The sequence below is a fragment of the Prorops nasuta genome, unplaced genomic scaffold (genome assembly GCF_024137725.1).
Source record: "Prorops nasuta isolate Cenicafe-Biocafe unplaced genomic scaffold, Cenicafe_Pnas_1.2 PNAS00005, whole genome shotgun sequence".
In the NCBI taxonomy this organism is placed as follows: Eukaryota; Metazoa; Arthropoda; class Insecta; order Hymenoptera; family Bethylidae; genus Prorops; species Prorops nasuta.
This window is the reverse complement of record NW_027116802.1, coordinates 9,743,495-9,768,477: the sequence shown is the minus strand read 5'-3', so window position 1 is coordinate 9,768,477 and position 24,983 is coordinate 9,743,495. Positions and strand designations below refer to the sequence as shown.

Sequence of the window (24,983 nt, the reverse complement as noted above, 5' to 3'; positions counted from 1 at the left end):
CAAACGAATCTGTTACTCGTCAAATTTAGCATTTGATCATCGAACAGCCTGAAACGTGGCGCGTGATTAAATAAGCAGCGAGTAATTCACGTTATGTAGCATAATTACATTAATTAGTCGATTCTCGGATTCATTGATTTATCCGTTATCGAACTCCCCTAAATAATACTAGGCTTATCGAATGGCACTGCGAATTATCGCAATCTCTATCGAGAATTACTCATAAACCCAACTGTTGGAGAATAGATCGGCCTTCCGGCCCATTCTTTCTCGCCAATACAACGATGATAAGTCGTACATTCGAGCACTTTTTAATCGTTCTTTGCCGGTTTGCGCGATGAGTTTTGCAGCGTTACGGCAGACGACGCCGCCCTCGTCGTGACAACATTCAACTGACAAAATCTGCCAAATTAAGACACAAACATTCCTCGTAACAATAAGAGCGAAGCGAGCAAAGTGCTTTCTGTCGTCTGTAATTTCTAGGGGGATAAAACTATCGAGCACTTAAAAAGGGGCACCAAACTTATCGGAGTCACGCCTCGGACAAATTTATCGAATCTCGGTCGAACGGAAATCGTAATATCAGAAATTTATGCCGTACTATTTTCTATTATAGTATATACCAGCACCGTATAGGATACAGATATATGTTAGGCAGTTAATAGAAATGCAATGTATAATGTATCATAGAAAGGTATATATTCCGCAGTGAGGAATAAATTTGTCGTGTTTGGTAAGGAGAGGGAGACGAGGGTTTTGCAAACTTCGATTCCGCTTGTAGGTTCGTTCGTGAACGGGCAAGAAAATACTGGATGAAAATCCAAAGCGTGCTCGCGCTCGCGCGCATATAGCGGGTAAGCTGACGTAGCCCCAAGTTTAATTAGGCAGGGCTATGGGGAAGTCTAGTGTATACAAGGCAGAGTATCCATTGGTGGAGTATCGGTAAGGGAAATGAGAAGGTGAATGCACACGCGCGCGCGTATGTATACCTATCGAAAGGGACCCTATTTGTAGCAGTCGGCTGAGGGAGGGGATGGCAGTAAAATGACGAAAGCTGCAGGAGAGATGGGAAGGAGACTCGAGGACTGGAAAACCCTGAAGAGTTGCCGTGTCGCGATAGCTAACGGAGGGGGCTGTGGGGAGGGAAAGGATTCGACTTTTGTACACGTCAGATTGAAATTTAGCATAGGATTTCAATGAGTAGCCGAAGCAGCGAGATTACCTCCTGATACCGGTTCGATACTTGTTCCGCTGGATTCGACTTGTATTATAGGTTAGTCCTTCGCGCTTGACTATCCTCGACCATCTTCCTTCCGATCGTTCTCTCTCCCCCTCCATCCATTTTACTACCTTCCTTTTTCATCCCTTCATGGACGTTCCTCGATCAGCTACCTCTTTGTACCCCGAAACTTCCTTGGAAACTCGGCAAATTAAGAGGCCAACTGCATATATTTTTTTCTCCCTTTATACCAAAACTCAACTGACTCGTGGATTTTTTTCGCCTAGTCATACCCCGGAACTATTGCTCTTGCACTTGGATGTATTAATTTAATTCCTGATGCGGGAACGCTTACATTTTAGAATCTCTCATTAGACCTGTGTGTGTATATATATATATATATATATACATACACGATTAGATTTAACGCTTTAAGAGGGCTGTTATCACACCAATCTCACTCCTCTTCGTTGGATAAATCGGCAATCAGGACTCGCGCGTTGCTATATACACGAATAATGTAGCTCGTTATGCATTCACGCAATTTAATTTTCTGTAAAGATATATCGACAGCTATAATAGAGTCGTCGTGCGACCTAATATTCGTTTTGATTGCTTACATAATTGAATGGCTTCCGTCCCAAGCTGCCGCCACTGTTACATTCATTAACCGATACTTAATTTCTAACTTCTCGCCGATTAATCGCACCTTATTATTATATTTTTTAATGATACAATCGTGTACTTGTTGGCCAATAAAAATGTTCGAAAATCTCCTGACAAGAAGAAAAAAAAAATATAGATTTCAACGGGTACAAAACGTAAGGAAAAATAAAAACTATAAATTTTACTAAAGTCTCTCAAAGGCCTAGGGTTGATATATAAGAGACCAGGGGCATTTTCTAATTTTGCAAAGGGTGTATAACGATGATGGTACGTGGGAACCGACAAGAAGTTTCTGCAAAAGTTTCGGCCGAAGGAATCGGACTGGTGCCTAATAAGATCAATTTTTCGATAACGAAGTGTAGCTCCCTTTTGTAGAGGCTATAGTTCCAAGAGAAAAGGTTGACAAAGGTGGTGTGAGGCTCTTGTCAGGGGCGGTGTGTTTTAAAATGTTTCTGGAAAGTCGTTAATGCCTTTAGAGCGTCTCCATGTTTCCCAGATGTGAAGTAGTATAGCATTCAAGATTTCTTGTCCCATCGGTTCTACGGAAGTAAAATAGCCCCTACCGATATCCCGATGGGTATCCTTCTTCTCGTTGGTATATACTAGATTTCTATTTGCGCTGCATGGTCTTCCAACGAAATTACACACCTCTCTTGGCTACAGAGACGAGAGCTTCGAGTTACAGTAAATTTGAGAAAATATTTTGCGGTTCGAAGTATATATTCTCGATTATAAGGAGAAGAGGGGTTAACGCGATTATGTCAACGACGACGCTCCTGGAAAATGCATCGCGAGAGGAAAACGGCGGAATCTGAACGAGGGTGGATATTATTTTATTTTATCTGCTGCATTGTCGCCGGGGTTTCGTCGTTTACAAGGCTTTTCTCTCTCTTTCGCTGTCCTTCTTCACGTGTTTATATACGTAGGAACCAGTAGGAGCTACTGGCGAGATAGTAGCGTCGTTTCTAGACTTGGACGCTTTTCGGGACGTTAGACGCTCGCGTTCGTGTGTCTACGCGTTTGTGTGTGTGTGTATATAATGCTCCGGCAAACGTCCTGCGAAGATATCCGACAATTTCTCTTCGACTTTGTCGCCCCACTAAATAAATGCGGCGGAAGTTCCTCCTATCAATCTTCCAACATAGCTGTTTTCAATAGCTTCTCCTGAGCTATGTATATATATATATATATACATGTATAGATACAGAATTTTATCAATGAGGAATCAAGACCATCATCGGTAAACATTAATCGAATGCGGAAAAATTAGCCTCTCTTTAATTTTTTTTATCGACATATCCACGAAGATTTATTTGATCGGCAAAACTTTAACAAATTTTCGATTGGCAGAAATTTTCTATTAATATATATAGCGGTAGAAATCGGTTAATCGCTTAGCAGCCTGATATATGATATCGGTTTTGAAGCAACACAATTTTTTATCCGGCATTGATACGTGATCCGACGCTGTTATTCGTGTATAATTGATCGTAAAAGCCGCTAAGAAGATTCGATAGAATTCAATCACCGCGATTAGATGTCGAATCCTGTTAAATCGAGAATATGGGAGATGGAATCACTTAGACGATTAGGGAAGGGTCTAATTCCGTTGAAAAATTGGATTCGATTAACGATCTTTCCCGTCGCAGCGTCGGTGCGACTCCAGGAAAAAATTAATGAAAAACTAATAACCGCCGAGTGGGATTTAATTGTTTTGCTATTTCCTAATCACGATAATTCTAAACAATGGTGATCGACAGGCGTTAAACTTTCCTTTCGATTTCCGATCGGCTATACGCTCCGGATAACGGAGGAAGAGCTCTTCTTTTATAATACACGAGGAATGACGCTGAATTACAGGATGTAATTTGGTTGTGCGAGATAAAAATCGCTCATGGCTCTTGATATTTTTATTACGCAGCAGCATCGATAATAAGGCCAATTGATTGCTTACGTATACATATATATATATATACACCTCGTATTGAAATGCGACAGTTTGTACTGAGAAAAGGCAAGTTTTACATTGTGCTCGATCGAATATCGTTAATTTTGTGCGATTTTACACAAGTACTCCTCGAGCGAAAATACTTAACTATATAAGGGATTAGCTCTGGGTTATTCCGAAAGGAAATGAGCGAGTGCATTTTTATAGTCGCTCGTATATTCGTATACAAAAAGAGCCAATATACGAAATGAAGAAGGCAAGAAATAAGCTAGCAGATTCGCTCGGGTAAATGATGAGACAGAATAAGACGAGCTCGTTGACGTTACGATTGTGTATATATATGTACATAAAACGAATCTGCGCGTGATCGAGTAACGAAAGAGTGCTTCTCTTGCTGTAGCAAGTTTTGAAGAAGAGGCATTGGTAGGGAAAATATTAACAGCTATTTCGAAGGGATTGTGGGTTAGGTTTCGTTTGGATAGGTTGGGTTAGGTAAAAAGAGCAGTTGGCGGGAGAGGATAGGTGCGTCAGGCGGTAGCATATTATAACGGGCAGCCAGCAGGAGGAACCAGGCAATGGCCAGAGTGCAACGAGTTGGCTCTCTCGTCTACTGCCAGGGCTTCCTGCTTTCGAAGGAGAGAGAGAGAGAGAGAGAGAGAGCGTGCGCGAGCCTTTGTAACGACGCGAAAGCGCGACGGACCCCGTGCATGTAACGAGTTTCCAATAATGGCTCAGCTGCTCCCCGCCACCGGCATTGGCCACGCTTCCTTCGCTCCGAGCCACGGACACTAGGTGTGTGTATATATATATATATATATATGCCTCTCCTTCCTTCTTACCAAAATTCGACCAATCTCCCGCCACATGCTACTCTTTAGCATCCCCTCCCCCTTTTTTTCCTCGACGATTCATCATCGGCTAATTCCCCTAATTGGTTATACCGTGCAAGAAACTCTTCGATACAGGTAAGTCCGGTGTTGGACGCTGGCGTTGTCAAAAGGTCGAAAGGTCACTCATCCAACCAACTTGCTCGTTGAATCTTCAACGCGGCTTTATCGCTAGTATATAGTTAGGATACTGCGCTGCTGTTGTCCAACTGAAAGGCCAAAGCGCCCTTATGTTAGCCTCCCGAGAACGGCTTTCGTGACCAGCCTGCAAAACATCCAACTAGACATTTCGCCAAACTTCTACCAAGAACTCTTCGAGAGTCTCTCGATGCTATACTGCGTCTCCAGCTTGTTCGATAATAATCGATTAGTTTGGCAGATTTTTCTTCATCGTCCATTACATCTGTTCGAGGAATGAATGGCACTGACAATGGCGATGATTTCAGGGCTGCCGCAGCTTCCCTTGAATCAAGATCACGTGGCGTGGAGGATTAATTGGTACAAATTAACGGATCGAGCCGTTTCACGCGCGTTTACGCAGTAAATTAATCGCGGCTGGCCGAATGGCAATCAGGGAGTACGGGAGTATAGAGACACAGAGAGATACAGAGAGAGAGAGAGGGGAGAGGGGGGAGAGGGGGGGGGGAGTGAGATGAAAGGCAACGGCTGTGTGGACACGTAGCCCCCTGGACGACAGCAGCGAATTCGTGATCAGTTTGCACACGCGTGGCCCTTTTGCGGGTTGCCGGGTCAGATTTCATCGATAGGAAAATGTGCATCGCGTGAGAACAATAAGCGCGCGTGGGTATCTTTGATGATTCATGACCCTGCTGCCGCTTCGTGACCAAGTGACACACGATGTTTCTTTTCATAACCCAGATACTCCTTCTTTTCGCTCTCCTCGAACAACTAGAAAATCTGGAAAAACGAGAAACAAGTAGGGTACCGGTGTCCTTAGCTGCTTTAAGCATTCCAGGTAGGATTTTGCGCGAGACCAAAATGAAATCGGATCGTAGCAATAAGGTTGCTGCCGAAGATTTCACGACTTGTTGGGAAATATTTAGGGACGAAGACTATCTACCAGAACGCTTTCCACTTTGCAAAGCAAAGCTGGCTCGACCAATCGATAAGGCAGTGCCTTGTGATAAGACGAAGAAAGGGGACTGGGAAGGAGTTGAAGGGGTTGGGTGGTGGAGGAGGTGCAGTGATGTATAGAGCTATACAGGTGGGAAGGAGAGGGTGGTGTATAGGCGCGATTTTATAAACCGAAAGCATATTCCTCGAGCAGCTATGGCAAGCCACTAGAACACTAAGAGGATTCTCACCGAAGAAAGGTGGAATAGAAAGGATAGAGTGTGGTGTGAGAGAGGGGAAGATGTCCGAAGAGCATCAAGAGCCTTTCTCCTTTTGTCGTAGCATTTTCTCAGAGTGGATCGTTATGCCGAACTTCCCTCGTGTTCGGGAGACAAATTTCATCCCCCCAATGAATCGGTCATGGAACAATTTTCGTTCGATGCTCGATGCATTTAACGTAATTCCAGTGGTATAAGCCCGTTACGATTATAATATCCTCCATTTGAAACCGACGCGACCTATTCTTGAACAATCTTACGTGAATATTGTACACGTGGAAAGTTTAAAAAATTCTTTTCATAAAAACATTCAGGTCTTTCTCGCTTATTCTAATATTTGATCTTGGCTTGCTCATTGCAATGGATTTTTAATTTAGTTGCTGGATGGAGCTTAATTGTTTGTAATTTATAATACAGGACGATTAATCCGTAGTTTTTCAGGGGAATTTTAAAGAAATATTATTTTTCCTCGAGAGAATGTCGCAGAGGTTTATTTGCAGTGCGTGAAGAAAAATTTCTACAGTCCTTCTTGATGGTAAGAGGGATCTGGTGTCGCTGATATATATACTGGCCCAAGGAGCTAGTAAGTAGAAATCGATAGCAAAACGAGTATAGTTTCAGTATAGCAACACTACTCCCTTACTCTCCAGGGTCTCATTGCAAATTTTGCATCCAAAGAGAAGAACATATCTCGCTAAATTCATTTAGCCAATATTACAATTTATTTCTTCCCTGAAACGAGCAATCTTTGCACAAATAACTTCTCCGAACGCTTTTGAGATATTTATTAAAGCGAATCGCGTAATAAGTATGTATGTATCGTAAACGATACTTTACCCCTGAATCATAGATTATTTACAGAAAGTACCGAGCCATTTTATTACCGAACTTTCCTTCGATCCGATTCTACCTTTACGAATAGATGCGAGAAATGAGTGAGGATAATTTGTAAGATTCGACTAATAGCACTCTATAAACGAATGGTATTGAGAATCGCATCGTAACGACTTTAAGACTAAGTTGATAAGCATAGAAAGACTGAGATGGTAAAAGCTTTTCTCAGCGTCAATTGTTTTCGTTATATCGAAGATATTCTTGAAATATGATAATGCGGTGAGAGAGAGAGAGAGAGAGAGAGAGAGTATATAAATAAAAAGAAGTAAGTAAATAAAGAATTTTGAGTGGATCGTGATAGGATGAAGAGGGAGTAGGGATGGTAGATTTTGAAAAAAAAGTGTTAGAATTTGTGGGAAAACAGAAGCTTATTTGGTAGAGCGATACCCAGCTGCAATATTTAGCAAGCGAGCTTACTAGCCGATGCCTGCGCAGGCTAGGTGGACACCAGCCCGCCCTACGGTACTGTTGGTGTACTACATATAGATTATTGATCAGGCAATAACTCAAGGACTAGTTGGGGTGCATATTACCACCATACCAGGCGCTACGTTCCGGCCAACGTTGGTACGCAGTAGTTATGCTAATTAAAGGTAACCTTTCGGCTACACCTACATAACATAGCTACAAGCAAGATCATTATGCACACATGTGCCCCCTCTCGAAACCCCCTAGCAACCCATGCGTTATCCAACTTTACCGCTTATTTACACCAATTCCACTTTTACTGTAATCGTAACGAATGCGCGACACCTTCTTCACAAATTCAACATTTCTTTGACTTCCAGATCAATAGAACCTTTCAAAAGCAGCCCAATCAACTATCGACAGTATCTTTCCTTTGTATCAAGATATTTCTTTAACCACTTGTTACACTAAAATATAGGTAAAATACACTAATAACGTTCTTTGTTTATGGATTTCCAGTGCTTGTTTCATTTGAAAAACAGTATGCATAAGGTAACTCAAAGTTAACGTCTAAAAAGCACTATGTAGCAATTTGAAAACTGTTATCTATCAAATGTCCCAATGAAACTGGACAAAGCAATTATACATAAATTGTTAACATTAGTGGCTCGGTCTTTTGGTGAACATGAAATGTCCAATAAAATTATATGACGGTGATTCCATGAAGTAAATCAAGCAAAAAGTAAATCAAATATAAATCGTGTAACTGGCATTTGAGGTGGATGAATGTGTCGATTGGACAGAAATTATTGCAGCAGTAGCAATTATATGCAGGGGCTGAAATTAGGGATGAAGGTTGTTGTGGTTTAAGGCTCCCTGGAGAACAACAAATGGTAGATTTTCTAGTCATCTTATCGCATGCTACTGTGTACACCTAATTGTTACTATGATATTAAATTTGCACACTGTAAGGACTAATGATTAATTAAGCAGGAGGGGTAAAAGAGTAGGGATGAGGATTGGAGTTACAGTCAGTTACACAATGATGTCTGAATTAATGGATGACAAGAGAGAGAGAGAGAGAGAGAGAGAGAGGTGGGAGGGAGGGGAATGCTTGTTAGGATTGCGCGCGAGTATTCCAGTAGGTGGCTGTCGTAGGTCAGCGACCCTGGATGAACGGTCGACGCGACGTAACCCGCAGAATCCTTGAATCCTTCCGAACGAAACGTGCCACGTGCTCGGAGGGAGCGCGCGAATCCACGTTTTCGCGCTTACTGACTCCCCCGATTGCAACAGCGTCTCTCGCCAAGCTCCCACTTTCGAGGGGCTTCATTTTGTACACCCCCACCCTCTCCTTCTCCATCCAGTAAATATTTGTTAGAATCTATGATGAAGAAAGTAAAATTAATTTCACATACAGTAAATTATGGTATCGAGAAAAGTTTGAAAATAATTAAAACGAGTGTAAATTATTTGGCTACAGGAGAGGATAGTTTGCCTCGCCTCGCGTTGTCCAATCACTGACTTTACTCCATCAGTGGTGGTGAGTGTATAGTTTTTTGACGGCTTTTCAGGCGCGCTTCTACCCCCAGCCGCGGCTCAGGGAGTGAGTTCGCAGTGAATGCGCGTCAGGAAAGAAAAAGAGGGCTTGGAACGGGAGCGGAGAGGGGGAGGGGGTGGTAGGGGGTGCAGGACTTGATAGAACGAGAGGAATAGCGGAGGACGGTTAGGGGATGGGAAGGGGTTGGTTGGAGGAAAGCCAGACGGAGAAAGGAAAAGGACTAGAGCAGAAAGGGGAGAAAGAGGTAGGAGATGGCGAGGACCAATCAGAAGAAACAGAGATAGAAGAATCTCTTTCTCTCTCTTTCACTCAATTGACCTCTCTGTCTCCGTCTTTCTCGATTTCTGTCTATCCCTTTCTCCATCTCTCTCTCTCTCTCTCTCCCTTCGTACTCCCTCCTTCTCTTGAACTCTCTTTCTCTCTCTCGACGAGCACCCTCCCCCTCCTCCTCTTCCTCCTCCTCCACATCCACTCGCGAACTGAGGACAAAAATCAATATGAACGTGTAGCCATTTCTCTTTAATCTGCCGCTTACTAGCTAGGAACTGAACCGAACCACGTCGAACTGAACCAGACTGGGGCTGGCTGGCTGGATGGAAGCCTCAGGTGAAGCTTCCTCGGGATGTGAAATTGGTCCCGGGAACTCCTAGCGTACTTTCCTCTTGTTACCCTATTTTCACCCTTCCTCGATTATCGCACGGTCGCCAACATTTCATTATTTTTCTCAGCCGGAACGATATCGCTGTCGCGTTTTTAACTTTCTTGTCAATTCACTGGGCTTCGAGGAATTGGGCCGAGTTCTATATAGTATCGTACAGGGAGTCTCTGCTATATTTCTGACGCTCGCTTCTCGTTTATTCATGGATTTCTGTAAATGGAATATCTTACGCAAAAAAAAAAAAGAATTGGTGGAGTTGATCGGGCTTTTCGAGTCCATTCTCGTGGAGTGGAGAGAGACAAGGAGGGAGGATAAGTTGGTCGCGCGTAGCTCCTTGTGGGATTTCGAGGGAAGTTAGCGCAGAGGGTGAGGGGAGGGGGAGGGGGGGGGGGGAGTGAAATCGATTGCGCCGGACTTGCCTCGTTATGTTGCACTCGACGCATTTGGAACTGACTTGCGGCTTCGATTGGAACTTCCCTGCGTGCTCGCAAATAATAATTGCATTGCGAGCCCTGTTCTCAATAGCCTGGAAATTCATTCGAGAAACTTTGAACCGCGTTCACGCATTTAAAAAATTAAGGTTAGACCGATGCACCGAGCTATTTCTATTTTATAGACGCTCGCAGGGCAGGGGAAGCAAGAGAGGGCACACCCCATTTCCTGCGGAAAAGAAAATTTCATCATTTCCACCGCACACATTAATAAAGGAATTTGACTGACACTCGCATTTCGACTCTCATGAATTGAATGAGAATTTTTGGAATGCGAACTCTGTCCATCAAATTACAGATTTTTCATTTTAATCAATTTATCATGGAACCTATTTCCGTTAACGGCTAAAACGTAATAACGATGGTTCGATTTGATTTAAAGATATTTTAAGTTGGAAGCAGCTTCCGTGAGTACAATCACGTTAGTTTTTCCCATAACATATAAAATTTCTAGAACTGAGAAAAGCAGATCGCTAGGTTTCGTATAGTGAGGAATTTTAAAATGCATCATGTGAAATGTATAAATTTCTTATATTTTAATTGAGTTGTAATTGCTAGATGAGTTATCCCGAAGAATGGAAGTTCGTACAGCAGGATGAATCGGGTGAAAGGCAGCGATTGGTTTGATCAGGAGGATAATTCGACCGCTAGAAAAGTTGGAGGACTGGGGGAAGGAGGAGGGGGAGGGGGATGCAATGGGAAATAATTTCTTCATTCTCCAACTTTCATTTCAAATGGCCAGACGATTCTTGTGGAACTTGACAAATTTTCAATAAGGTCGCTAATTGGCCAGTTATTTCATTCGTACGAAAAGAAGCTCAGCGCGGTGCTGGACTTTCTTCCCCCACCGATGGGACTCTCGTCACCCCTAGCTATCGATACATACTGTATAGTATATATCTATATAAATATATATATCTATATATATTGCAATATCGATCGAGCCTGGCTTTCATTTTTTGCTTATTTGACTTTTCGGCCGAGGTCGTCCATCCATTCGTTCTACTCTCCCCTACTAGCTCCCACTCACCCCCCACCCGATCACCTTCCATTCTCGTTCGTTACTCCTCCTTCAAGAGCCATCGAATGTTGCCACTCGCAAATAATTTTCAGAATATTCTTTTACATCGCTAATGCTGAAACCATTCCATCAATACCATTCTAGCTTACCATCAGAAATCTAATTCCCTTGACTCGCCGTCTAAGGATACCATTTTTCTTCAATCCTTTCAAGAAAGTTACGTAAAGACGGCTTAATAAAATTGCCTCACGTTCATTTATTCGTCAAACATGACTTTTTAAGTTTGGATACAACTCGGGATTAAAAGTATAGCATTGGTATACCTATGCCGGTGGCTGTCGAGAATGAAAAATCGTATACATGAAATTACATTTGGCAGTGTTCAATGGTTAGTTATAGCGATAAATAATTGTTGTTTACAGCGCGCACAGTCGTGGCAAAATCAAAATGAAAGCAAAGGGTAAAAAGCGAGAGTAAAATATAGAACGATATATAGAAATAATAAGTGATACTTGAATTTCCAGAGCAATTCTTTTTACTCCACGTAACGAACACCACGCCTCGTATCCCCTTTCGTAGTGGCATCAGTGAAAAAATATTGTATCAATACGGTAAAGTTTTCTCTTTAATTATACTATATCATTAAAAAGTTTGCAGATTAATGGAGAGCCATCCAGTTTACAAGCTTATCGCATTTATCTCCCAAACTTGATTTCCGCGCAATCTAATTTTCACTGACTTTGCCATTTCCTCATTATCTAATCATCGCGTCTCTCTATTATTAACAATATTATACATGAATCTTTTCCCGCCCGAACGTCTCTTATTTTCTACAAGTTTCCCAAGCGAATCCATTCTACTGATCGATAAATGAAATTCTAGCGTTATTTCCACTCTCTTTCCTTTTGAAAAGTTGTTGCTTTGATAAATTTGTGAAAGTTAGATAAATTTACCTGTGAACCTAGGGAAGCTTTCGCTTATACGTATATATACATTCGTAGAGGGTAGTTTGCTGCGGTATCGTATCGATGCGCGCCGGTAGCTTCCTAAACTCGAGCGGCATTTTTGTTCGTTCGGCGTATTATTAATAAAACATTATATAACGTGCTTTATAAAAACGGTTGGGTGGAGAAGGGGTAGGAGAGCGAGGGTGGTTGGCAGGTCGAAATAAACCACAAATACGCGATCTGGGTGGACCGGTGCGGGAGGTGGGCTAGGTAGGAGAAGAAGGGGGTGGGTGGATTGGGGGTGGAGGAAAAAAGGAAAAACGAGATAGTATAGGAATGGTAGAATAAATCTGCGCGAGAGAGAAAGGATAGGGATGGATAAAAGCTATCGGAAAGAGAGGAAAACTCGCCAATGAGAAACATGGAAAGATAGGGAGGAAAATATTCTGCCTAATTTATTATTATACGCGTTGTAATTCGCTGGTTAGAGAATTCTAGATTTACAAGTGTAAATTCGCGTAAAGCTACAATGTCCGATTGATGATGAGATAATAAACATGGTAAAAGTAGTGGGAGGAAGAGAAGCTGGTGGATAATTTATATAAGGAACGGTATATAGTTGATAATATAGAGATCGGGGGACGTAGATTAGGATGAAGGAACGAGACAGGGAAATGGGACATATCCAAACCACATTGGAAACAAGAATAGATTAAGGGTCGAGGGGATAAAAACGCGATAAGATAGGAAGGGGTGAGTTGGGTAGTGGTGGCTGTGGAAGGGTGGTTCTTGCGCTTCGTAGAATATATATGTGGATATGTGTAATATACTCTTATATGCGTGTATATGCATATTATATATATATTATCTATACTGTATGTATAGAACGACTAAACCAAACTGACGGAATGCTAAAACTTTTTTCTAATTAAATTTTTACCCACGGTGGAGGAGAATGAGGATGAGAGTTTGCGGCGTTCCGTCGAAAAATTTTCATCGGTAGTCTATCCGTACCACGACATATGCTGATTTTTTTCATCCCCCTTTTTTGGTAGCCATCCTTTGTAATATCTGACGCTCTCTACATTTTCCGTTTGAACGCTACGATGAAAACAAAAGCTCTCATACTTTGATATTCACAACGTCGCGGTCCGTTTTTAACGTTCGACTAAAAATGTACAGTCATAGTCGCAATTATTGCAGTCAATCAAGTAGTTACTCCATTATTTTGGCCGCTTGAACTTTCGGAAAGTGTCGTTGGACTAGCGGCAAAAAAGCAATGATTCGACAAAACTTGAGAAATGGTTTAACGGAGAATCATTGAAGGGGGGATCAAATTATATAAAAGCTGCGATTGATGATTATCGGGGAAAAATGTTAACAGTGTCGAGAAAGGTGAAAAAAATTCCGTGTATTTTCCGATTAAATAATTGGCGATAGGAGTTTTCAGAGGGAAATCATTTCGTTCGATAATGCTGGCAATTATTGCAAAGGGGGTAGGAATTGAGGGTGGGAAAAAAGGTTGTGTCGTCTGTCGCCGCGGAACATAGCGTCTCTGTAAAAAAATGCAGAATATTTGCGGCGAGGGGAAGGTGGTAAAGGCGATATTGTTTCAAGCAGCGAGAAAATGGAGGAGAGAAAAACTCGCGACAGTATAACCCGCTGCAACCCCCACGTGAAATTTACATTCGGCCAGATGCAGCCGGTGGCTCTATTCTTATCGAGAAAAGAAATAAATTACTTCGCAGTAATTACGTTGCCAGATCCCTCTCCCCCCCCCCCCCCCCTCTCTCTCTCTCTCTCTCTCTCTCTTATACTCTCTCAATCCTTTTCGCAGTTCCGAGCAAAATCGGTACTAGGCTTCACCATACTTTTGAGCAAATAATAATTACTACCGTTCGGAAATTTTACCTGAAATTTCATTAATACTCTTTATTCTTGTTATCTAACTTTTCATTTTTTCCACGGTAGCTGCAAAATCTGATTGAATATTTTTCCATCGTTCGTATATAGGTTCGCTCCTTTTATTAATTTCTTTCTTCTCGATTTGTACAATTTTTCATTGATGCTGCATTAAGCTTAATGAATAATCGGTTTTAGTACGTTGCCGCGCTAACTTGGTCGAAATCTGGCGGGATCACATTGCACTCTGTCCGACAAAAAATCTCCCATAACTGAGAACAAATACAAGGAAGAGAATGGCTTTACATAAGAGAATCTTTTAATTCACCGACCCTTTCCTTAATTCCTAAATGGAAGGATCATTCTGGTTGCAAGCTGGCATTTTTTCTAATTCCTCGTAATGGCAAATTTTAACCAGTTCGCAAACATTTCACTATCCGCCCGCTCACGCAGGATTATACTTTTTATCCTTGGCCTTTTTTTCGCAATATATTTACGTATTGGAAAGCTCGTATAAATAACCTAATTAGTGGTTGGAGCCGTATTAAACTTTTAGCCAGGTATTTCTGCTAATATGAAAAAGAAAAATATCCAACAGATGGCAAAAAACACTGGCGGAAGCCCGCCGCGCGCAGACTGCATTCCATGGTATACGAAGCGCGGTTTCTGTCGGTGGAGGGGGGAGGGGGTGGATATTGGAGGGAAACTTACTTTCCGATAGATGAAAAATATGTAATTTTTATTAATTGTACCTTTATTAATTTCTACCGGTAAAACCTGGCCCGCGCGCTACTGCACTTTCTGATTACCTGTATGTAAAGGGAGAATGGTAGGGGCTGGGGGCGAAAGAAAAAAATTAAACTCTGGCATTAAATAAGAAAGGAAGCGGCAAAGCCTGCTGCTATATTGGATATAAAGTTTCTTCAACAAATTCCGAAACTCTTTTAAAAGCCAAACGCTCGCTCTTTAATAAAACTGTACGAATGGCGCAAATGATTTTACTATGCTTCATTAAAATGTAGTTTATTCTTCAAATGAAAATCGCCAATGGATAAATATAATTAACGATATATGAATAATGCGCGATTCGGCGTTCCGATTGATTAAAACCAAAGTCCTTGCTGATGGAATTCAGCGGGGTACGATTCGTACGAATTAATGAAAAAATTCAAAGACTGGGATAAAATTTAGAAAGATAGAGCGAGAGGGAGGCATCGATGTGGGGGATGGAATGCGGTGCACCGCGGTGCTCGTTCTTCTATCGCTCGAAAGATATAGGTTATATAGTATACGCTCGTGCATTTATATATATATATATATATACCGCCGCGTACGCACACACAGAACTCCAGTCCCAAATACATACACACCATCGATATATCTATACGTAATAGTCCACTTGGGGGATGAACCTACACCACTCGCTTCTTTTCGTCGGTATACATGCAAACTAGATCCAATACATTCCGATTTTCAGCCACACACTGTCCCAAGTCCCCTGCACATACCCGTAATTTTAAAGATATTCACCTGTACGCCTGGGTTACAGAATATTCGCACTTTTGTGTGCGTGTGTGTGTGTGTGTGTGCGCGCGCGAGAGAGGTAGCCGAGGCACATACACACGCTCGATCCACTCCGTATTGGCGAGGTATCTATCCATACATCGACGCTTATTTTTAATATTGACGTACGGTAGCCGCCGGAATTCGGTTGGAAGGGTGGCGAGAATCGAAGGATAGGGATGGGGAGGGGGAGGTTCGTTGAAAAAGAACCCGTCCAATCGGGCTACGCGGAAAATTCCGCCGCATTTTTCTCCAACAAATTCGTTCTTCCTTCTCGCTCCAACCAACACGGGGCTAATACCGAAGGTTGTTTAAAAAAATCCCTACGAAAACTTTTTAAAAGCTAATTAAATTTTGGCTCGTAAAAAACTTATCGAAACATATGGCGTTGGAGACTTTGCAGGAGTTTCTGTGAGAAAGGGATGTGTATTGTTACATCAAGTTGGATGGGAAGATGACACCTGCGCAATCGGTTCCTGTCTGGACTTTGCTATTAGAGACTACTCGCTCGTCGTCGGTGGGGTTTCCTCATTTGCGTGCGTTTCCGGTTTCGGTTACGAGGTCTCTCGATCGTTATTAAGTTACCAGTAACGCTATACAGGTGGGGGGAAGAGTCTCCATCTCTGTCTCGTACTCCGACTGTTAGTAGGAGGGTGATAAGGGAGATAAGGACAAAAGAGGACGGTAATTGGGAAAGTACGTAGACGGTAGAGGTCGCGTGCAGGAAGAGACACGATGACGGTGTAGAACGACCGCAGGTAATAGGAAATGGATGCGAAGCTACTTGCCTGCTCCACTGCCTGGCCCCTTAATTCGATAGGGAGCGTTTGAAAATAATTGACCGAGCTCGCCAAACCTTCGCAAAGACCGAGTCTCCTCGATTGCGAGACGCGCGAGCAAGGAGCGACCGAATATATCCTTTTCCTCCTACGACAGGAAACTCAATTTTACGAATATCTGCAAGATTCTCCCCTCTAACAGAGCTTTATAGAATCGTGTTATTTCAATATGGCCTAATATGCATATTTGCTCTACATTATTATATATTTAACAAAAATAATAGAGCATTGATTTTTAATTATTATTCTTAGGTTAATTGTTTTAATATTTCATTATAAATGCCATTTCTTCTCAACTATAATCTCCTTCGCTGAGTTTAATACTTCAATTAAACGAAATATTATATTTTTGCCATTGTAGATGTTATAGTACTATAGTGAAATAACACGAATTATCGTATATATATATATATACAGAAACTTTGTCATGGGTTAACTATATAGTTTAATAAAAGATATATATCTTTTGAATGTGAAGTCATGCAGGATTTTTGTTCGGATCATGCCGAAGCTTTCGTCAACTCCGCTGATAAATTAAGTCGAGTTATAACGCCAATAAAGCCTTCCTTAACAGCCAAGCGAAGCATTTAACAAAGGTCCGTTGCAACCGAGCGCATAGTTAATAGAATATTAGATCAGCGATAAAAGAAAACGGAATGAGAGAATATTAAGCGAGAGACGAGAAAATCAAAAGGGGCAGCCCTAACAAAGAGAATTCTCCATTAGATACGCGAGGATAAATGAACAAAAAAATCTCCACTTTTTTATACGGTTTGTTAGAACTTTCGATTATCGAAGGGCTCGTCGTACACGCGCATGGCTGCAATCTAATTTAACAATATATTTGTTTAGCAATCAGGCTTAAATATATATACCGTTGCGTCGTCGAGCAAAAATCCAGTTAAGGTTTTGGTATATCGTCGTTCCGATTTTAGCAACAAAGCACGCAAAAACTTTGGCGAAACAATAGCGTTCACCTTATCATAGTTTCGAGAGGGATTTGTATTTTTCTATATTTTAATAAACGTTGCAAAATGATCGACACTTTGCTCCTTCTCTAGTCCTATAAAAATTTCGAACAGTTTATGCAGTTTTCGGTAGGTTTAGCGGATAACAAGCGGATTAAAGATACTCGATAATTCGTGGATTTGGTTTACGGCTGGGTCGGAGGAATTTGGCTTGGATATGCGAAAATTGGCAGGATCAGGGAGAGACAGGGCAAAGTTGGGGAGGCGTCGATGAAGAGCGTAACTAACGCTCGTAGGACGTCGTTTTCAATGCATATTAATCATGGCGCACTCCGTTCAAGACCGCCCGGCCATTCATCAAATTCGGGGACTCTGAAATCTGCTACGCAGCAAACTGAAAAGCCGCCGCCGCGAGGCTTCCTAGCAGTGTCGCGACGTTGACGACGATGACGACGACGACGACGACGAGGACGAAGATGCTCGAGATGCGCACAGCCAGCGTCAAATTTATCACCCGTATATGCCGCATCAAAACTTCAATCGAACGAAATTCATTGGCGAAGGAAAAAGGAGAGAAATATTTATTTGCCAGTCGGGGGAAAGAATTGTCGTCGATCGTAGTAGATTTGGTCATTGAATCAATTAATCGACATTACAAGCAGTTTTCGTGTTTTTAAACGCGTTGGTATATTATCAGGAACGTGGATCGACCACGTTGCCGGCGTACGTGGAATATCCGGGTCATCGTAAGGAAAGTGAAACGTCGATAAAATCCACTACCGAAAAGACCTTGATGCCTGCTCTGCTTAGGAGCTTCCGGTTTCACTATATTCCCCATGGGGAAACCTAAAAACAACTGGATTTGCGTTTTTGGTTAAATTTTATTGGTAAACCGATACAACTCGGCTTTAGCCAACAACTGTACAAACCCTCTTTGCAACAATCTCTCTCGACGCGTGTGTGTATACTAAATACCTGTAAATATACGAGCAGCGAGTTGTTTGTAAAATTTCAGAGTTGAAAATATATAAATGCTGGTAAAACGTTTCGTGTAAAACAAGCAAAACCTATATAGAGGGAAGAATAAAAAAAAGGGGGACCTAACGGATCTCGTTGACAATTTTTCGCGCGGAACGTTTCGAAATTGGACGCTGCGTCACCATTCGAGAATGACCAGTGGGCGTGTGAGTCACGCGAACGGAGAAACTAAAGCTCTCTGACTAACACACATGCACAGAGACAAAGAAAAGCTCCCTCACCTGTTTGTTGGCCATTCCTCTTGTCTCCGTAGCGGCCGTATTTTTATTCGCATAATTAGATGCCCATCAATCCTGGCGGTGCCAGTCAGTTTCACCCTCCAGCCGGAATGGTAGAGGGGGGATCGTAAGGGGGTGGGCTGGAGAACTTGATGCCGCCAGCGTCAGCTAGCTCTACCGAGTCCGAAGTTTTTTCACGTTTTTCCACAAGCTGCAAATTATAAATTATAAATGCCCATGCATCGGCAGAGGCTCGTTAATAACTATAGCAAAAATCTCCTGATACTTCTCACCGGTGGCCGTCGTCGATCCGAACATTTTTATCACAGTCTTTGTGGTTTGGTCTTTCGCGCAAGAAATTATTGGTAGCTGCGCGTATAATCGTTTAGTTTTCTTCTTCTTCTTCTTCTTCTTTTTGTTGTTTTTGAAGGGATTAAATTACGCAGAAACGTTGACGTATTTTCCTTAGGTGTTTGGGAGTGGTGTTGCTGGTTGGTAACGAGAAGGAAGGAGGGAAGGAAGGAAGGAAGGGTGGCGTTGACCGGAAGTGACACGGGGGTGCTTGGACGAGCGAGTAATACTTTCGGACGAGGCTTATAACAAACGTTTCGAGAGGGCCGAGCATTTAGGGTAGGATAGGTTCGATTCTGTCCAAATATGACGGTTCGATGTACAACGGACATGCATCGGCTACGATGGGGCTCAAGGGGGTAGAGGGAGTTTAGGGGGGTTAGGGAGCTTGGAGGATTCGAAGGCCGGGCTTTTCGGTCGAGAGTTTCGGCTGGAATATTGGAAAACGCCGAGTTGGAGTACAAGGGAGTCGGGAGCTTCGATATGCATATAAACACAATACCTAGCTATCCTGGCCAGCGACGTGCACACATGCTCATCGAAAAAATCCCACCCACACCACACTACCCTTCCTGTTTCTATCCAGCAATAGCTGTATTTTATATTCGACAGTGTGGGGAAAGATAGAGAGGACGCGGCAGGCTATATATGTGTCGGTGTGTGTGTGTTTGTTGAAAAGCAGAGAGAGGGAGAGGGAGAGAAAGAGAAAGAGAGAGAGAGAGAGAGTGGGAAAGGGGGGGGGGTGGGTGGGCACCGCCGTCCAAACTAATCCACAAGCTTGAAAGCGTTCGCTGCTTCCTCCTACGTTCCTGCGTAGCGTCGCCTTCTCAAAGCTCGAGAGACCGGATTTTCCACTAATGTCGATGATTATTTCAATATCGCTTTCGCAAGTTCAATGAAAAGCCGACGTAGAAACTTCCCTATTTCTGCGATAATCAGCTAGCAGCTCGTCGCTTTAATTTTTAGCCGGATTATCGAATCGACAATCGCCTGAATTTTTCATGTCCCATTTGCTCGAATCAGTGATTTTTTCGAATCAGCTTATAACTTTCGAAACTCTACACAATACTCGTTGGTTGCTCGAAACTTTTCATTCTGATCGTCCGTCCTTACGGATTCTGGAATTTGCTGAAACATAAAAAATTGAATAAAATGATTATCAGGCGTGTTCCGCCCATCGATATTAGATTTAGACACGGTAATCGCAAAACGTCTCGCGCACTGATTGGACGAGAGATATTCTGTCAGTGTACTCGCGCAAAGGATTCATTCCCGTATGTACGTATCTCTAGCTCGGATTGAAATAGTAATATGTTATATTGGTAAGCTTTTTTTCTTTGGCAGTGGCAGCGTCCGTAGATGTTGCAGACAGGTTAACGAACCATTCACGTTCAGGAGTGGCACGCGCGGAAACACAACGTGGTCAGGGAAAGTGGGTGGTTGGGGAGGGGGTCTGTGGGCTTTGCAACGCAGAGTCCTGAGAGAAACGCGCGAGAGCAATAAAAATCGAACGGGACAAGGGAATCCTGCTGAAAGGAAGGATGAAAGGGGTCGAAATAGATTTGGTCGTTCATTTATTTAATAAATCGCAGGTGCCATCGAACAAATCTCCCATGGAATCTGACGTAAAAGTATTCCATTTAAAAGTACGAGCTTTATTCGACCTCGACAGCTATCCCTTCCCGTGGAATTGAGGAGCCTTTTTTTTTTTTTTTTATCTAAAATCATTCTTAATGTAGCCGTGACGCAGGCCGTTAGGGTAAGCCTCGGAAAAACGTAGACTCGGTGCTTTTAATACATGGTCAAAGGAGTTTAACTATCCACCGTTGGGTTTTTTTAGCTTCAGGCCTTTACTCCACATAAAAATCGCTTTTAAAACTGTGAGCGAGCGCGTCCTCTGCCAAGCGCTCGTTACCGCGCGCGTTCATTTTGTCGTCGTTAACGGAAATAGAGAAACGACGAACAGGTGGTTCGGTCAAAGCTAATCGATTCGGCACTCGCGCGATCGAATTTCCTTTCGAATCGCAGATCCCTCAACCCTTTAAACTCGTTCCTCCCCTATTTTTTTGTACGATAAATCCCGGATTAACATCGATGAACAAATATTTCTCTGAAAACTGTTTGTTCCGAATATCAACTGTTATTTCAATTACGTTTCGACGATTGATATTTGCTGAAATAAAATTACAAAAAACGATTGATTTCATCGTAAAATCTACAACTTCGCTCTTTCCTTCCTTTTCATTTCCTTTTTCATAAATCACCATTGTATCCCCTCACATGCAGCGCTTCAACGATTGGCACATTTCCTCTTCGTTTTATTTTTCAGATTTCTTTACGACGATATATATATATATATCTTTCTTTCACTTTTACTTATTTATTTTGGTTGCTACAGCGACGCCAAATAACGAGCGCTAACGTTGTTCGAGGCGTCGCAGTATATATTCTCTGTTAGGTAATAATGATATTCTTTACAGGTTGATATAAGGAAGCAAGAAAAGTCTCACTTTGCCTAACGAAAATTTGTCAATTTGTCACGCGAGAGTTTTCAGGATTCAAAAATGTCTGACGTCGTTCTAAACGGAGCGCGTCTTTTTTTCTTCCTGAAAAAAAAAAAAAAAGAAAAGAAAAAACAATTATGTTCACCCCAAGTTCCACCACCCCGTTATCAACCCAGCCGATTATATTTTAAAATTAGAACGGAATCCTGCACGTGGCCCCGAAGCCCTTTGAAAAGACCCTTCATCTGGATTACACCCATAGATACAATGCTCGTATTCACCCTGTTTCTTTCTCCCCTGTTTTCTTTCCGTTTGACTTATTTTCTGAGTCAAACCAATTTGAACGTAGACCAAGTGACTTATCGCATCAATTAGGTTATTATGCTTTTTGCGTTAATACCAGATTTTCCCCTGATTGATTTGACGGTAGTACCACTAGAGGACCCCTGCATCTCGTTTTTCCTCCTGATTTCAAGGTCATCCTCCTCAGGAATTATTTTGCCTGCTTTTTATACATAAAAAAGATTGAGGGCGCTCCGCGAGGAACGACGAGTGCGAGCGGGAAAAAATTCGTCTTGAGAGACAGAGACCTTACAGAGTGAGAAAATTTCACGCGTCTGGAGCTGGATGTAGGTACCAGGCGGCGTGAAAGACAAGCGAGAGATAGAGAATTTTCGTTGATCTTAACGAGAATGAGGGAAACGAGACAAGATGAGAATATATAAGATCATCGTGGACAGAGAGCGATAATACAATAAATAAAAATATGGATAGATAGATGTGTACTCTATACTCTTATATATATAGATAGATATAAAAGGGGGGGGAATGTATAGGCTCGTGGACGAGACTTTTCGTTATTCGTCAAAACTCGAAAGGCCGTCGTCCGTCCTGACCCCACCGATATGTTTTGCATTGCAGACTACCAGATGCGCAATGTTAACGTGAGATCGGTCAACTCTAAACGAAGGAAACCACCCTCCTCTCCCTGCTTGTGAGTCTCTCAATTTCGGTGTTTCGTATAATAATCCACCTATAATAACCACACTATGTAACAACCAGACTATATATGACTTATAATGTTTGTAATGGTTCGAGACCTACGTGAGCTTTGACCTTCTTGTCTTTACATTACTATATACATGCATATACTACATCAGCAAATCTATATATATGTATAATATATATTATAGCATATTACGTATATTATATCTATATACATATATTTTTATTGTATATTTAGTAGGTAAACATATATTACTCTGTTTTGAGTACTACAGTACAAAACACTCTGCCTTTGCATTCCTGGATTGGTAAAAGCATATATATCTCCTGGCTCTCCCAGTTATATAAACAAACTCACAACCAAAGCAACAACCTACACAGCGAAACCACACTGATCCATTATAATCATTCGATCCCTTGGTGAACGGATCGATCGACTTTGCGCATTTATTTATCATTATCAATGCATTGTCTCTATTATTTTCACATCTTTACTTAATTAATGCTGTGGGAATTATCAGAACATGGAATGTTTTGTTTTCATATGAATAACCAAAGGTTTTTTTCCTTATTATTTCTCTCCTACGTGTATTATATATTATGATTATAATATAAATGTGTATTTATTAATTATTTATCTCTCACGGGGATTGTTTCAAGCTTTTCGACATTTTTGCTTTATGCATACAAGATGAATGAATGCATTTAATTACTGGAGCGGATATATCTGAGAGCAAAGGGGCTCGGTTTTGAGCAAAGGACTCGCGTCAGTCAGTGGATCTCCTTTTGCAAGGGGAACAACAGAGACGTTTGGTCGGTAGGAGAAGTGGACGTACGCTGCTTCTGTGCTACCGATCAACGTTAACGTAGTAGTACTTCCGGTCGTGTAGTGAAATCGAAGCTGTGGGATCTGGCGTGGCGCGTGCTCGAGGCCACGAATGTCCTGCGACTGTAGGCCTCGGTCTCAGGACATTCGAGTACGACACTACGACGCGTCACCATGTCAGATCCACAGCGTCGACCGGAAGTACCATCCCCCTACCCTCTCCCCGCATCCTCGCTTTCCTCTCACAAAACGGATATTGCACATTCGACACTTTGCTTTCAGAATCATCCGAGCTCGAATTTAAATCTTAATTTTCTCAAGCCTCTGCTTGCTTCTCTAACCAAAATAAAATCGTTAATATCAGATTCGTCCGTGTAATTTAACAGATTTTCTTGAATTCATTCATGGATATCAACCGACATGATTCATTTTACTCGGATAACTCGGACGGTATAATAGTAAATATTTAAATTTTATGATAATTGGATTAAAACGGCAGCTCCATTCCTTAGTAATCTCACGAATTTTTAAAATTAAATGCATCGTGAATGATTTAAATAATTTATTTAAGTTTGGAAACGAGCAAATCTTGAAATAAGTTATGTTAAGAGGTGATAATCATAGGTATTGAATGGAAAGTATATAGGAGAGGAAGAGAGAGAGAGAGAGAGAGAGAGAGTGAAAATTTACGATTCGTATATGGAGTGACTCGGTGTAAATCGCGAGTAAACTAAGGGAAAGCTGTGTGTCCCATTTCTTTGCGTTGCGTTCTTTTTCTTAATTTAGTTGCGCGCAACAGTCGACAGTTCCTAAAGGCAAGCGAAAGAAAAACAAACGCTACATGCACGTATACGCTGTTACTACCTTTTATCACAGTATTATAATATTACGTATACATTTATACACAAGTTGGTTCACCGGTAATCGTTTAAACTTACCATAGAGATTAACAAAGTTTCTACTGGTGTGTGAATTATAAATTAAGATTTGGTATGATGTGAACCATCTTGTATTATACAAGACACGAAATTCTCTGTTACATTAAACACATACTCGATTTTGCTGCTGCTTTTATATACTGCTTTAGATACAAAAACCGTAATACTGGTAAACAACAACAACAACAACAAGAACCATTTTTACATAGAAAGGGATCGAAAGAAAGAGAGAACAAAGCCCAAAAAGTAACATTTACGGAGGCATTTTATTGAGAAGCTACTTTTCAATTGTTATTATTAAGAGGAAGCGTGAATAGATGCGTATAAAAATAGAGAGGGAGATAGGAGAGGGATAGAGGAGAGAAAAAGAAGAGAAGGAGAGAGATTGAAAGTAGAGAAAACAACGTGACGTAGCATAAAGCAATATAATAGAGACGCGAAGAGAGAGAGAGAGAGAGGAAATCTTGGGAAAAGTGTAAAGGATAAAGAGAGAAATATGCAGAAATTCTGCAAGGCAAACGAAATTCGATTCTACTGAATTTTTTGTAAAAAGCTTTCACGGGTTTTCCGTCCTAACGATTATCTTTAGATGCTTTAATAACTTTTATGGAACTTTGATGAGTATTCCTGCACATTCGACTTGTTTTTAAATTTAAATATCTATACATCTGTCAAATTATTATTTCATGCTTTCGTTTCATTTTCTCTCATTCTCTTTCTTTCTATTTCTTTAGTTTCCTGCTCAAGTCGTGAACTAGATATTAATTAAAGCGTACAGT

General features: G+C 41.7%; 1 protein-coding gene across 2 annotated transcripts in view; it reads left to right on the top strand.

The window, feature by feature from the left end:
• The window catches only part of onecut, a 51,049-nt gene that overhangs the window by 10,575 nt on the left and 15,491 nt on the right, over positions 1-24,983 (top strand). The window lies entirely within an intron of this gene.